This window comes from Piliocolobus tephrosceles, chromosome 19 (assembly GCF_002776525.5).
Source record: "Piliocolobus tephrosceles isolate RC106 chromosome 19, ASM277652v3, whole genome shotgun sequence".
Lineage (NCBI taxonomy): Eukaryota > Metazoa > Chordata > Mammalia > Primates > Cercopithecidae > Piliocolobus > Piliocolobus tephrosceles.
In genome coordinates this window covers 43,733,244-43,750,016 of record NC_045452.1, presented here as the reverse complement: position 1 = coordinate 43,750,016, position 16,773 = coordinate 43,733,244, and the positions used below count along the sequence as shown (strand labels likewise).

At 39.8% G+C, this 16,773-nt stretch overlaps 1 long non-coding RNA gene across 1 annotated transcript in view; it reads right to left on the bottom strand.

Annotated features, from left to right (window-relative positions):
* Positions 1-3,840: 3,840 nt before the first annotated feature.
* The window catches only part of LOC111525625, a 208,284-nt gene continuing 195,351 nt past the window's right edge, over positions 3,841-16,773 (bottom strand). Inside the window, exon 3 of the long non-coding RNA XR_002726164.1 lies at positions 3,841-4,110. This is a non-coding gene — a long non-coding RNA (uncharacterized LOC111525625). The remainder of the gene's footprint in view (positions 4,111-16,773) is intronic.

The following is a 16,773-nucleotide window of genomic DNA, read 5'->3' as shown; positions in this document are numbered from 1 at the left end:
GGAAAGACAAATATGGCACGTGTTCTCTTGGATCTCGGTCTGGTGAGGATTCTGGGCATCACACACATCAGTGCACAGCTCCAGCTTCAGCGCATCCTGCTGAGGGGCAAGGGGTGGACTGTGGGGCCGTGAGGCTGACCTAGTGTTGAGTTCAAAGAAGCTTCCCTAAGACAGAAACACTTGAGATGAGATCAAACTAAGAGAAGTAAAACAAGTTAAAAAGCATAGGGGACAAAAACGATTCCAGAGAGAGTTAGAAATTCCAGCTCAAGAAAACAGAAGAAACGGGAAGGGGTAAAAGAGCCCTTTTAGGTCACATTTGAGAATTTTGTCTTATTTTAGGAAAAAACATAAAGTCATTAAAGATGGTGCTGTGGTTTGACTGTGAACCCCACAAAGAATGTATTGGAAACGCAATCCCCGACGCAGCCGTGTTGGGAGATGGAGCCTGGTGGGAGGTGTTTAGGTCATGAGAACGCCACCCTCATGAATGTATCAAAGCTGAATATTCCAGGGCTCAGGGCTGGGAGTTCAATCTCTTGCTATCCCTAGTCACTGTCTTGCCCATCCACCTCCCTCCATGGGACGATGCAGCACCAAAGCCGGGGAGGCATCTTTTTGAGAAGTGAAGGAGTGGTGACCTGGTCACATTGCTACTTTGAAAAAGTCAAGTCAGATATACGATGGAAAGTGGATGGAATTGGCCAAGGTCTATCCAAGGAAGCAGAAGGGGTCTGCCCTAATGTCAGATGCTCCTGGATCTAGAATAACTTTTGTTTCATGCACTTACTAATTTAGTCAGTGTTCAACATGTTAAATGATATTTTGAAAGTAGACGTTAGATTTTATGTCAGCAAAATAACTTGTTAGTGTCTCTGATATTACTGCTGTGGTTGCCAGCAATATTTCCTTTAGACTTCAGGAGTATTATTCTGTGTTCTTAGCGATGTCAAAATAATGTAATTGAAATACGTCGTAAGTTATTATATTATCAAAATAATCACAAGACAGCATTTATTGATACCATTTATTGTCTTATCCAGTTGTATGCCAGATTTCAGAAAACAGCAGAATGAAGTTAACCTGAACAATTAGTTGTGTGAAAAATCTGGAAAACTTAGGATGAACTGAAATTTTCTCACCTCCGTAAGCTACATTATTTCTTGTGATGACACATACTTAATACACAAATGAAGCGAGCCCATGATAGCTTTTACATAGAGTGATATTATAAATAAATGTGTTTATAAAGATTTTATGGAACAGTGTGGAGAAGTAAAGAAGGAGCTGCTATAACTCAAAGGTATTTTCTATAAGTGTCCAGAAAGCAATGTCAACAATTTCCGCGGGCTGGTTGTTAAATCAATGTGAGTGAACGTTATTATTCCTTTGTAGAAATACGTTGTTCTTTCTACAAAGAACATGTATGCAAAGCTATTCCCAACTATTTATTTATTTATTTTTTAGCAGTGGTTTATTTTGTGGCTTAACCCAGTCACTTACAACAAACTAAATGAGCTAAGGATGAGTTCTTGTTTTGTATGTGCATGTATGTTTATGTGTACGTTAAGCCTTTGTTGTGGGTGGAGGGTGGGGATATGTGGGAGGAAACTAAAGTAAAGGAACATGATGAATCCCACTTAGAATCAGAAGAAAGGGATGTAAACTTTTAAAGAGGGCTGTGGTCAAACAGAATGATACAATGCAGTATTCCCATTTTGCATGCGCTTTGCCATGGTATGAGTCTAGTTTGACATCTAACATTCTGACAAAATAAAAAGCAAAAACAAAAATATTAGCCAACAACAAAAACACATACATACACTACTGGGATTATCCTGTTAGGGGATAAAGCTTTCAGTTGCGCAATACGGATCAAGTGCTTAAGAATAACAGACACACAAGAGCGTGGGCACGTTTCCCACCTTCCATCCATACTGTGAGAACAGACACAGAAACACACCTGGAGGCCCCTGGGCTGCAAGGGGAACCCATGAAAGGAGGATACTGTCTTCCTTAGAGATCTCCAAATTGTGCGCTCAAATTCTTCAATCCATTCCCTCACACATCCATTCATCATTTATTTAACAAATGTCTATCAATCACCTCCAGCACGCCAGGCCCTGTTTCAATGATCCTGACATATGCTACGGGATGAACGAATGAAGCAGGTGGCACTGCACCCATTTTACAGCTGTGGAAAGGGACAACAAAGGACCAAGGGGTGACAAAGTGGAAACCAAGGCCAGGGTCCCAGGTATCTTATTCAATATTTGTTCACTTTGGTTTAGTTCAGAACAGTGATATTTAAACCACGGCTGATTTTGGCTTCTGAGGGGCCAGGGTTTCTGCTACAGTGCACAGAACAGCCCTAACAATAAAGAATGATCAGAAGCAAAACGCTGATAGTGCTGCTATTTAGAAACCCTGGTTCAGGGGGACCACTTGGAAACTTCAGTGGATGATCCAGAATTTATTTTTGCCTATCTGGGTAACTAACGGGAAAAGTTTAAAAAAAAAAAAAAAAAAAGTGAATTTCTTCTAAGCTGTTGACACAGACGTGATTCTTTCATAAATGAGCTTCAACCTCAGTTCTAATTTTTGAAAAGAGGTGTTTACTTTGCAAACTTAACTTGCATTAAAAAAGAATTCTACAGTGTGACTATCCATTGCCAGCATAAGCTGCAGCACTTTCACCTGTCAGTGATGGTGCCTTAGTGTGCAGTAACAGAATGCACAGAACACAGGACTTCTCACTGCTGTGTCAGGACCTTCGATCCATGTGTCGTTTCTCAGGTGAAACTGTAGCCCTCCTGCTGTAAAAGTCACCCGCTCAATGAGGTGTATTTACCCTGCATTAGTAAGAATCTGTAGTTCATAAAAGCTCTATTTGGGGCAAAAATCACCATCTTCAAATTCAAGTAACCTCGCCTCCTCTCTCAGCAAGAAGTTTGTGTGAAGAGACAGCTGGAAATTCTAGCCCTTAAGATGTTAAACAAAAATGGGATAAATTTACTGTGTTTACATGGCATCTTTAGTTTCCAAATGTGCTTATTCTAATATCCCTGGGAGATAAACTGGGGCAAGACTCGACATCACTACTTACTGAACTGGGTGCAGGGCAGGGTGCTTAGATGTAAAGACAAAGTGGCTTACCTCTATGGCTTCCTGGCCAGGACAACACTGGCTTTGTTATTTACCTCCCTCTCAAAGTCATAGTCATGCCCTTAGATCATGACTGTAAGCATTTCAGAAGGCTGAATGGTTCTAAACGCTATAGTTATATAATTTTGAAAATCAGTTATAGCTATGTTTTTGCTCTTCAAATCTCCTTCACTTAAGTAAAGGCCCCACTGGGAAATTTTTAGATTGCCTGTTAAAAAAAACCTTGTCCAAGAACAATTGTTCTACCAATAATCATGATATCAAAGAAAAGTGTAAACAAGAATATCTTAATTTCTTTCAAAGCATCCAATCTAGTTTTCTCTAAACAACAAAATGGAAAACCTCAGGCTTCAACAACCTCATAGATTTTTCTCAGCTTTTCCACCAACACACTGGACTCTATTCTCTCTCCTGTCTAACTGGGTCTGATAAACATATTTATGTAGGCAAATAATGAGCCCATTTGAGCTTCTAGCTTTGTCTTCCCACAGGGAGATGCAAAAAGATGTTCAGTCCGTTCCTTCTGAAGGCTGGACAGTTCTGTGTGATGCACACACATATTTCCAAGCATTTTGCAGCACAGTGACATTGCTTAATGCAACTCACAGGGGTGTGAAGGGCTGAACAAGACCTTTGAGGTGAGTACATGTGATGAAACAACACAGAGAAAAAGTATAGCAGGGACTAACTTATTTACAGTAAAACAGTTCCTATTTCTTTACCTTCAGTCACTCTAATCATGTTGAAGTGAGGTTCAAAGAGAAAGAAATGGAGCCCACACCACACCATGAGAACCTGGAAGAAAAAGTGTAGCCCTGAGCTCATCCCCTGCAGAGGGGCCAAGGTAGATGACAAGGATAGCTGGCCTCCACTAGAAACTGCCAAAAGCTCCAAGAAGCTCACATCTGGCTCCAGGCCCTTCATAACCAGAGGCTGATTTAGACCCTAGGAAGAAGACATGTGGTAGGACTTACATAATTTATATAATTAATAATTATGTAATAATTATTGTAATTTATGTTATATATTACATATTATATTTATATAAGTATATATAATTAACTATATAATTTATATAATTAGAATAAATATTAATATAAAGATGGCCTTTTAATATATTGAATACATATCAATATATCATCTTGATATTATATATCATATTGATATGAATTATAAATTGCATTATACAATTATATATACTTAATTATATAATTTATATAATCATATTAACTATTAACATAAAAACTGTGCTTTTACTGTATGGATTACATATCAATATAGCATACTGATATAAAAATTAATCCCTCAATTTAATTCCATTCATTTATCACCCACAAGCATTTATTGAGTACCTGCAAGCCTAGGTTGAGTACCTCCATGCATTTATGGAGCACTCAGTCTCTTCCCGGCACCATTCTTATACTGAGGACATGGAGATGAAAACGCACAGCGCTCCCACCCACTGTGGCTCACAGCCCGTTGCACAGACTGAAGCATAAATAAGTCGTTACAAGGTGAAGAGAGCCACAACAGAGGTGTAGGCAGAACAAGACACAGCACAAACAAGGGCCTAAAATCTCCACCAAGAAGTGATGGGTGAAGTTCTCAAGTATGACAAAGGCTGTGATATTTGACGAGGGTGGGTACTCTGAGTGAGCAGAGATAACATGGAAAAAGGTATCTGAGTCAACTGCACAACAATTTACGAAGAGCCCTCCAGGAAGTATGCTATGCAAAGTATGGAACAAATGAAGAAAGATGGTGCCTCCAGGGGACTTTCTAGCTCCTATTTTTAAAAGGATGTATGTTTTTAACTCCTTGAGATTAGCAGAATATGAAATGGACACCAATTACCCATACTTCTGATTGATTGGCCTTAATCCTCCATTCCTCTTATAGTGGTTACAAATCCTGCAAAACATTGATGAAATATCCAAAAATGATAAAGCAGTGATGCCAATAGATAGAAAGCCTAATGATACGCAGAAGCAGAAGGTAACATAGAATTAGTGAACACAGAAATGGAAAAAATCTCAATCTCACTATTAATTGAAAGTATGCATTTAAAAAAACAGTAACTTTCTGTTTATTGTGTTACCACATATTTTGCACAGTGATCATGTCTAATCCTGGGAAGCATCTAGTGAATCTATATATTTACATGTGGCAATTGTACTATATGTCTTTAGACCCTTGACCTCAAAGGAAAGGAGAAAAGGAAACCTCTATGCACAGAGATGTTCACATCAGTGCTATTTATGAAATTAATAACAAAAATAGAGAAGCAAACGAAACTTCCAAAATTAATAAGAGTGTAAAATCACTGTACATTTCAGATGAGTCATGGTATTATTCTTATTATTCTTAATATTAACATTTATAATTATTAAAGTTCTTGCCACATGGAAATACTTTCAACATAATGATTATTTAAAAGGGTTAGAAAGTGGCATGTATACTATGGTTTCAACTGTATAAAATATTTATTTACATAGACGAGAATCAGAAGGAAATATCAAAATAATAATATTACATAAATACTTTTTTGTTATCTTGAATGCTCAGACTTTCTGCTAATAATTTTTAAGCAGTTCTAATAAGACTAGGATTTGGATCATTTAATAAACCCCATAGTAAGGAAACAGTATACATAGCAGTTCTGCAAAAGTCTTAGACATACACGCAGACCTTCATATTAAGGTGAAAAACGTACAAGCATATGAAATTGAGAAAAAAAATTTCTCATATGGGTGGGAGTGAAGATTCATTCCAAATTTTGCCTTGAGTAGATCTGCAAGTTGTCATTACAGTGCCTTGTCTTATTTATCAGTCTGAGCACAATGGGAGAACACGGTCATCTAAATTATCCATTTACCTTGTATATGGAATTAAGAGCTCTGTGTTAGGGAGCTCCAAATGTCAAGAGGCAGAGTCATGCCGGGGATTGATTCTGCAGATTAGAACATCTCCACCAAGGCATCTGGCCTGTGAGATGTCTAAGTAGATTAATTGAAGTAGAAATGCATTATTTATTATTTAACACTTAGTGAAAGCAGTCAGCAAGCTAGGTTTAATAACGATTTCTTTTAGACACTCATCGATGCATAAGAATTAGGTAAACACGACCCAATCATTACTTGAGAGGTTTATCAGGTTTCAAAATCAGAACTTTTTTTAAAAAAAGAGGCAATTAGCATTGTGATATTCTTCTTGCCTGTTAGAAAAGATAAGTTTTATGATAACTAATGGGATCGCTAAGAATTAGGCTTATTTAGACAAGGAATGAGAGATGACTTTACAATGTTGACAGAGGTCCATTCAGTCAGGGCTATCTTTCTGATCCCTGTAGATAAATCTAGAAGACAGGAACACACTAACTGACCTCGACACTCCTAATGGTGACTACTAGTTATTTCAGAATTGGAGGAAGACTTGCCTTCCTGTTACAGCTGCCTGGATTGCTGGAGTCTAATTCATACCTATCCATGTAACGGAAAGCTGACCTTCTGCCTGGACAGTATCTTGTCACTCCTGGATGCCCGGCCCTTTGGTGTGTGCTCCCTCTAATTCATAAGTTGCAGCATATTTCTGGAGTCACTTTACCCAGCAGAGACTGATCTGAATCTTCTTTTTCAGTGGAGTCAGGCTTTGACTGGAGAATCCCTAACCCATGGTTTCTTTCTGGCTTTGGAAGATGGGACAGAAGATGTAGATAGTTAGCCATCCCCCAAGGATGGAGGATCTCACTACCCTTCACACCCAAAGATGACCTCATCATTAGCTCATATATGAAGTCTAATACTTCCAGTTGCATAATTTGGGGCAAAATACTTAATCTCTCTAGGGTTCACATTTTTCCTTGTAAATGACATCTACGATAGAGGGGTCACTGCTGGGATTAAAGACAGAGAACAGGCCAATGGCATTCTCCAGTGGCTTATAGATAAGCAGTGCCTGACGTATTTTGGGTCCTCCATAGCACTCCTTTTTAAAAAATTATGGTAAGAACACTTAACATGAGATCTGCCCACTGAACAGATGTCTAAGTGTGCAATACAGTACTGTTATCTACAGCTACAGGGTTGTACAGCAGATCTACAGAACTTACTCATCTTACCTAACTGCAACTTTATGCCTGTTGAATAGCAACTCATCAATTTCCCCCCACTCCCAACCCCTGGCAACCACCTTTCTGCTCTCGCTTCTGTGAGTATGACTATTTTAGATGCCTCATGCCACATTTGTCTTTCTGTAACTGGCTTATTTCACTAAACACAGTGTCATCCAGGTTCATCCATTCTGCTGTATATTTCATGCTTTCCTTTTTTGTTCAGGCCGAATAATATTCTATTGTATGCATATACCGCATTTTCTTTTACCAATCTTTGTGTGTGTGTGTGTGTGTGTGTGTGTGAGAGAGAGAGAGAGAGAGAGAGACAGAGACTCACTCTGTCACCCAGGCTGGAGTGTAGTGGTACGATCTTGACTCACTGAAACCTCTGCCTCCTGGCTTCAAGCAATTCTCCTGCCTCAGCCTCCTGAGTAGCTGGAACTACAAGTGTATACCACCACATCCAGCTAATTTCTGTATTTTTAGTAGAGATGTGGTTTTACCATGTTGGGCAGGCTAGTCTCGAACTCCTCACCTCAGGTGATTCACCCACCTTGACGTCCTAAAGTTCCGGAATTACAGGCATGAGCCACCAGGCCTGGCTTCTTTCCACTCTTTCAGCAATGGACATTTAGGTTATTTCTATACTTTGGCTATTGTGAGTACTGATGCAATGAACATGGGAGAGCAAATATCTCGCTGAGGTCTTGATTTCAGTGATTTTGGATAAATACCCAGAAGTGGGATTGCTTCCATTGGTAGTTCTATTTTTAATGTTTTTCATTATCCTCCATAGATTTCTCTAACACACACTTCTAACTTCAAATTTCTTTACTCATAGCACAGATTCCATTACCCACCCACTCTCAATGCTGCCCATTTCTGTCTTTTTCTGAGAATTTCTAAGTATTTTATGAATAAGTATCTCTTTTCTTGGCTACTGGATAGAATTGAAATTGCTTTACAACTACCAGCGGTGACTTTGATGGGAAGGATGACAGCTCATGCTAAAAGATTAACACTGACTTCAGAGTGGTAGCAAAAAGAAGAGGGTTATTTCAGAGACCACAATTTATAAACAATAGATTTCCTAACAGGCTAGAACAATAAGAAAGTAAAATTGTGGATTCCTATTCTTTCAGTGTTGGTTTGTTTTGTTTGGTTTTACTATAATTATATAACAAATACTATACTTTCATTTTATATACAGAAATTTGAATACTAAATTTTACTGTAATAGAATCTTTAATACAATCAACAAAAATAGTACAGTGTAACAAATACACCTATCTCAGAAGACACATTGAGGGCAATGTCAGAAAGAATATTTACTTGTAAGTACAATCAGTGGCTTCAATTATAGCTGAGTTCCATAGACATAAAATGTAAAATGTAACTATATCATATGTGATGGTTTGCTTCCTGTGAACTTCACTCATTAATACCTTAAAGGCCTTCTCGTGATCTTGTTTAATAACATGTTCTTAAAAGGGTGTGATTCTCTGCAACACACATTTTTAAATTCTGGATATTTAGGAAAAAAAAAAACAACATTTTTCTTGGCATTTTTTGCAAATGAATTGGAGTTCATTCAGACATTCAACTCAGTAAAAACAAAAACACATATATTTCTGCAGAGCCACAGCTGGAGAGCATGGGCTTGGGAGAGCAGACCCCCGGGTCTGGTCCCAGTTCTCCTGCCCCGCCCCAGCTTACTGTGTCACCTTGGCTGTCCCAAGACGTGCGACCCTCCCTGGAGATTCAGTTCACAGCCAGAGTGATCACTAAGCTTCCTCCCTGCATTAAAATTCTGTTATTCTAAGTCTCTCTCACTTCTCTGGAATTTCCTGTGATATGGATGCTTGCAATTATTACACCTCTGACAATTGATGCCAATAAAAAAGCATCTACAACATTGGACAATGAATTTCTTAAGTTTTTATTCCATACAAAATCATGTAGTTACGTTCAGAAATAAAATATTCATCAGACATTTTGTGGTAGGCTGGTCTTGCTTCATGGGGTGAAAACATATGTTGCAAGAGGGAGCAGGCTTGCCTAAGGACCCATACGAATGAATTCAAGAAGAACCTAAACTCCCAACAACGCCTATCTCTCAATCAAGAGCTTGCTCTCATTACCAACCACTGTAAATATCAAAAGTTGATCAATGTAGAAGACTTTCATTACACATTGTTCCCACAAACTGCTGTGACTCACATGCTCAGGACCCCAAACACAGTGTTCTCACCTGCATCCGCTGGGTACACACTGGGGAAGTCTCTAGGACCTGGTGGCAAGTAAGACTTTTGGAAGTCTCTTTCCTGGAAGAAAACGATGGCAGGACGGTGGACTGACTGGAGGCAGACAGAACAACCACAAAAGGCCAGAGAGTTCTTGTAGCGTTACAGACTGATCATTTTTATTCTGTGTTATTATATTTAAGAAAGCTCTAAATATTTTTCCAAAAGACTGAATGTGCTTAAAAGGAGATACTTTTGTTATCCAATTGTTTGTTCTCTGCTCAAGGACAAACAAATGAAAACATCAGAAATTCTCCAATAGTGGGCAACAATGCAAAAGCAGTCAAACCTCCAGGAAAACTTCTGAAAGTTGAAGCAGGTGTGTGAAAAATCAGCTTCATTAAAGCAATCTATGGGGGCTGCTTGTCTAGTAATAGCTACTGTATTTTGTGTCACACACTTGATTCCTAGGGACTCCTGAAAGTTACACTTAAGAGTGCATTTCATACCTGTCACTCCTCCATATCCAATATCTTATTTTACAGTCTTGCGGAGGGGGGAAGGGGGAGAGACAAACGAGAAGGAGAGCAAGAGGGAGTACATCAATGAGAAAGAATGATGCTGAGATAATTACAGTGAGCAACAAAGAATTCATCATAGGAACAGAGGACCAGACCAACGACCAGCTGCCGTAGCTATTGCCTTGTCCCTGCTGTTCTCTTTTAGTAAGACCTGAGTAAAGAATAGAGTGACGCAGTAGACCAGGATCTTACATGTCCATTCCTGTTCCTTAGGAGAGTCTTCAGATGATCTTCACACAGTGTGACCTCTCCTTTAGGACAGGGTTAGCTGTTTGACTGGGGCTGCAGTCCCTGGTCATTTGTCATGAGATTCTGGGTCTTCACAAACAGGCATAGAGAACCTGCTGAGTGTTTTTCCTTGGACCTCAGTCTACCGATGAAAAGCTTCCTCAGTTAAAAACCCATTCATCACCATGTGGGCACCCAAAGTAGACCCAAGCTATGCCTAACTCCACCCATTCACTGTGTGATTCCATTCCTGGTACAAAGTACATGGTATCAGGAGCAGTTCTTACAGTGGGCCCAATGGTAGGATTGTGTCAAGGCTGGATTATGTCATTGTAGAAGGAATTGAGAGGGTACAAGTTACTGATTAGGAAAGACAGAGTCTTCAAAACTTAATAAGCCATGTTTTCAGTAACAAAAAGAGGAAAAAGGATTGGGTTAGATGTTACTTTTTTCAAAGTTTAACATAGACTATTTTTTAAAAATGTACTAGGTATCTACAATATAATGTAGAAATGGAGATAATGAAATCATAAGTACTCTTTCTTAAAAAATATTTTTTATTTTATTCAAATATTGTTAAAGACAGGATCTCGCTTTGTCACTGAGGCTGGAGTGCAGTGGTATAATCATAGCTCACTACAACCTCGAACTTCTGGGCTCAAGAGATCCTCCTGCCTTGGCCTCCCAAGTAGCTGGGACTGCAGCGCGTGCCACCATGGCCTGTTAATTTTTTTTTACTGTTTTTAGAGATAGGGTCTCACTATGTTTCCCAGGCTGGTCTTGAACTCCTGGCCTCAAGCTCTCCTCCCGCCTCACCTCCCAAAGCACTGGCTTACAGGTGTAAACCACCACACCTAGTCTATAAGCATTCTTAAAGAACTTGAAAGACAGGAGCTAACCAAAAAACAGACAGAAATGGGGAAATATTCAGCTGAATGCTTAATTATTTTGAATATGCAAAATTTAGCAACATCAACCTCTAACGATTATTATGGAACTGGGAAATTATTTTCCATTTACTTAAGAGATACCTCTATTGATTAAACACATGTTACATGTTAAGACTTCCCTGGGCATTGTACTTGTATAACTTTATTTAATCCCCAAATCCTCCAAGGTAAATCCTATTATCAAAGGTTGCAAGTTTTAGCAAATAAAAACATAAAATGCCCAGTTAAATTTGAATTTCAGATACAATAAATATTTGTAATATAACTATGTCCCATGCAATGTCTGAGACACAGCTACGTAAAACATTATTTCCCATTAATATGAAATACACATAAACTGGGCATTCTATGTTTTACCTAGCAATGATATTATTATTATTTCAGTTAAATGATGATTAATCTTCAGGCTACCATCTTGGTCAAACTCTTCTTAGGCATTACTTGGTGTTAGCCAAAGGGTACAATAACTGGATGAGGCCAAGGTTCAAAGAAGCTTCGAGACATTTTTAAGGTGGCTTACAGACTTAAAAAATGTGGCACATATACACCATGGAATACTATGCAGCCATAAAAAAGGATGAGTTCATGTCCTTTGTAGGGATACGGATGAAGCTAGAAACCATTATCCTCAGCAAACTAACACAGGAACAGAAAACCAAACACCACATATTCTCACTCAATAAGTGGGAGTTGAACAATGAGAACACATGGACACAGGGAGGGGAACATCACACACCAGGGCCTGTTGGGGCATGGGGTGCAAGGTGAGGGATAACATCAGGAGAAATACCTAATGTAGATGACGGGTTGGTGAGTGCAGCAAACCACCATGGCATGTGTATACCTATGTAATAAACCTACACTTTCTGCACATGTATCCCAGAACTTAAAGTTTTATATATATATATATATATACACACACACACACACACACACACACATATATAAAGTTTTATATATATATAACTTTGTTATATATTACTTTATTATATATAATTTATATATAGATATAAATTTTATATATATAAAATCCTTTCCATTGTCTGTCTTCCCAACTCCCAAAGGTAGGCTGAACTGGGGACTTAGAGAGGGCTTACTTACATCACTTGCCCAAGACCTGTGCTAAGCTACCTCATGTACCCTTAAAATGAAATATGACATATTATTTTGAGTTTAATACATCTAAAGTCAGGCTACCTTAACAAAACATCTGGCTCAAAAATTAACCTGTAAGCACAAAAATCCATGGCAGAGCTGAGACCTGGTTTAAAACGGTGATGCCTGAGGAAAGCTAGGAGCAACTAACATTAAACCCTAGGCCCCCAACCCAATTCTCTCAGGCCTCTCAAGAAAGATAATTTTTATTTAACTGATATTTGTATTGCATTTACTGTACTGGGTGTAGTTCTGTATCTTTTATTCTTCTGATCTTCAAAAAACCCTACGACGTAGATCCTATTATTATTCCAATGCTACAGAGGAGGAAACTGAGGAATAGAGGGGTTACATAATGTCCCAAGGTCACACAGCTAGTAAATGATGAAGCCAGGTTTCAAACCTGGGCAGGCAGGCTCCAGAATTCATGTTCTGAATCACTAAACAATGCCAACTCAAATTCCACCTATTGTGAAGTTTTGGAAACAGATCAAGAATTCTCTGCATGTATGAAAAAGCACATGATCTATTCATCATTTCCAGAACTATTTTACAAACATCATCTCCTTTGGATCTTAGAGCAACTAGATAAGGTGTAAATGACAGGTAATATATATTATTATTGCTATTTTGCAGATGAGATTAAGAGAGATTGTGAGTGGTGATGCATGATGGGTTCAGCATTAGCAAATTAGTAAACACGGAGTCTTATCTAAACCAGATTCTCTATCCATTCTACCTAGGATCAATAAGGTAAGCAAAAATAGAATCCAGAAAATGCTAAGAATGATTGTCCTGCTCTGATTTAAAAATCTGGATTTCTCAGTGCGGGAATGTCTTTAAGTTTGGGATTACAAGAAATCTGAGGCAGGGCTGGGCTTGGTGAAGCAGGATAGAAGGAAATGAAAGCCATCACTCTGAATTATTTGCTCAGTAGTCTTGGGGTAGCTTGGTAACGAAGCCAGAATGGGAGGCTTAGGAGTCATTATAAAGGAAATCCCTACTTTGGAAAGTGACACCAAGTGCAGTTATCAACAGAGAGCTAACACCTTTTTTCTGCCAACCGGAGGACTTCTACTACCAAAACTCTGATCTATGCTTAAAGTGCTTATCAGTGTGCCAGGCACGGTGGCTCACACCTGTAATCCCAGCACTTTGGGAGGCTGAGGTGGGTGGATCACCTTAGGTCAGTAGTTCAAGACCAGCCTGGCCAACATGGAGAAACCCAGTCTCTACTAAAAATACAAACAAATTAGCTGGGCGTGGTGGCAGGTGCCTGTGATCCCAGCTACTCAGAGGCTGAGGCAGGAGAATCGCTGGAACCCAGGAGGCGGAGGTTGCAGTGAGCCGAGATCATGCCCTCCAGCCTGGGTGATGAAAGCGAAACTCTGCCTAAAAATAAATAAATAAATAATAAAAAAGTGCTTATCAGTGAAAAAGGTGAAAAGGTGATTATAGTTGAATGAACACAAAAGTTGAAATCTGGGTACCTCAATTACCAAAAGTTAGTTAGTTTCCAAGGTACAAAGTTTTATTTCTGAGAAATCACTATGGCCTGGTATTAAGTAACAAGATGATGATGGATTTAGATCTAAAGCAAAAATGAGAGCACTATTAAATAGAAGAAGACATTAGTGTTTATAATGTATATTTTAGAGAAAAAGCTGTAATGTATGACTTTTCCAATGGAGAGCAGAAATCAGCTGTGGAAATAGCTACTGTTGTTGAGCTCGAAGTGAGTCGCTCTCTGCAGAACTCTTCTGAAACAGAAGAATGTGGGCCGCCAGCGCCCAGTCGCGGCTGTGATCTTGGAGATGTCGGAGCAGGCAACATGCCTGCTAATGAGACCTCAGAAGTGTCTGATCATCTCTTCTAATTGCTCTAAATAATTGGAGAGCCGCATGGCCTGGCCTCTCCTTCCTGAAGACGGTCAGTTCAAATATGCAAATATAAAATTATTTGAATACTGCTCTAATTGGCGTCCAAGCTACCCATTATTTGCTGGAGAACAAAACAATATGACTAAAACCATTGACTATCAAATCCTTCATTTTAAGCTTCACTGAGCTCCCCAAATTACCACAGGCAGTCCTGACAGGGACCACTTTACAAGGGAGTTGATGACCCCTAATTAAGACACAAGGCACTTCTAGTTATGTTAATATTTGAAATTGAAATTGCTTTGACCTTGCAATTCCATATAATACCACCAAGTGAAACTCAAATCCAGGCACCTTAAGTTGACAAAATGTCCAACAGCCCATTAAATACATTGCAAATTCAAGTTCCATCCACCCCCCATATTCCCCCAGTTGACTGCATTACAGAATGACAAATCTAAAATATCACACCTGATCACACGGTTTTCTGTAGAAACTTTATCCAACAAAGGATATTGGGCAGGCATTACAAATTCTTCTTCCTATCAGGAGTTGGGATCCACCATGAACACACGTTTGGCCACTCTGACCTGGAGTGAGTGGTCTCTCTCAGTCTCTCTGAGACAGGACTAGCTGGAGTGAGTGGTCTCTCTCAGTCTCTGTCTGAGACAGGACTAGCTGGATTTCCTAGGCTGACTAACAATCACTAAGCCTAGCTGGGAAGGTGACGGCTTCCACCCTTAAACACGCAGCTTGCAACTTAGCTCACACACGACCAATCAGAGAGTAAGGAGAGCTCACTAAAATGCTAATTAGGCAACAACAGGAGGTAAAGAAATAGCTAGCCAATCATCTGTTGCCTGAGAGCACAGCAGGAGGGACAAGGATCAGGATCTAAAACCAGGCATTTGAGCGGCAACTGCAACCCCCTCTGGGTCCCCTCCCTTTGTATGGGAGCTCTGTTTTCACTCTATTTCACTCCATTAAATTTTGCAACTGCACTCTTCTGGTCCATGTTTTGTTATGGCTGGAGGTGAGCTTTCGCTCACCATCCGCCACTGCTGTTTGCCACCACCGCAGACCCGCCACTGACTTCCACCCCTCCGGATCCGGCTGGGTGTCCACTGTGCTCCTGATCCAGCGAGGTGCCCATTGCCACTCCCAATCGGGCTAAAGGCTTGCCATTGTTTCTGCACGACTTAAGTGCCTGGGGTCGTCCTAATCGAGCTGAACACTAGTCACTGGGTTCCATGGTTCCCTTCCGTGACCCAGGGCTTCTAATATACCTATAACACTCACCGCATGGCCCAAGATTCCATTCTTTGGAATCTGTGAGGCCAAGAACCCCAGGTCAGAGAACATGAGGCTTGCCACCATCTTGGAAGTGGCCCACCACCATTTTGGAAGTGGCCTGCCACCATCTTGGGAGCTCTGGGAGCAAGGCCCCCCCCCCCCCCCCCCCCGCCCCCCGCCATAACATCTCCACTTGCCTTCTCAGCAATCTCTTATTTTTAACGAAAGTCTCATCTTCTCTCCTCTCCCTATTCCAGTCTTCATCTTTCATTGTGTTCCAAGGTACCTTCCCCTTCACTCACAGCCCTGCTCACAACTTGGAAATTTGGGTGTTTTTTTTTTAACCTTTCTAAAACTATTTCTGCACCTACCTCAGTAATATCTAATCCCATTCTACCACAATTTTCTAGATGAAGTTACAAAACCCTGCCTTCTCTTTTAATTTGTGTTAATTTCATCTCTTCTTCCTATATCCCATTTCCTCATCCTCAGAAACAAAAGTGAAACTCTCAACTTTTCCCAACTGCACTCAAATTTACTCTCTCCACCCTTCCCATCCCGGCTGTATTTCTTGAAAGAGTAGTTGACACCTCCTGCCTTGACTTCCTCATCATGCAAGAATTCCTTGATGTTTTATAATCTGTTCTCCAGCCCTACACTAGAGGTAAGTTTTTGGTAGAAATTAAATGTTAAGGAACTATTGCTTTGCAGTCAGATCCCAAGCGCTGGATCCCCTGTTCTTTCAAGGGCTAATGCCTAGCTACGCAATTTTTTCTTTTTTTGAAATAGGATTCTAATAAATTTCAGTGTCTCACAGAGTTACTGTAATTAGTAAGTGACACAGGTGCTTGATACCACACTGGTCCAATTTTAACTGGTCAGAAGTACTGAATTTTTTGTGTTTTCCATTGTTATTATGCTGTGAGGCCAAATCCCATGATATTCCTCAATTTTCATCTTCTTTAACTTCTCAGCACCATTTATTTCGAGATTGTTTAAAGTATTTAAATGTTCTCCTTACCCATGACAATTACTCATCTAATTCTGCCCTTATCTCTGATGATTTTTCTCCTGTCTTCAGTGGATCCAATTCCTCCCCCATCAAACTATACACTGTCTTTAGGAGTGTAATCAGCTGATCCTCACCTCCTCCTACACTATTTTCCC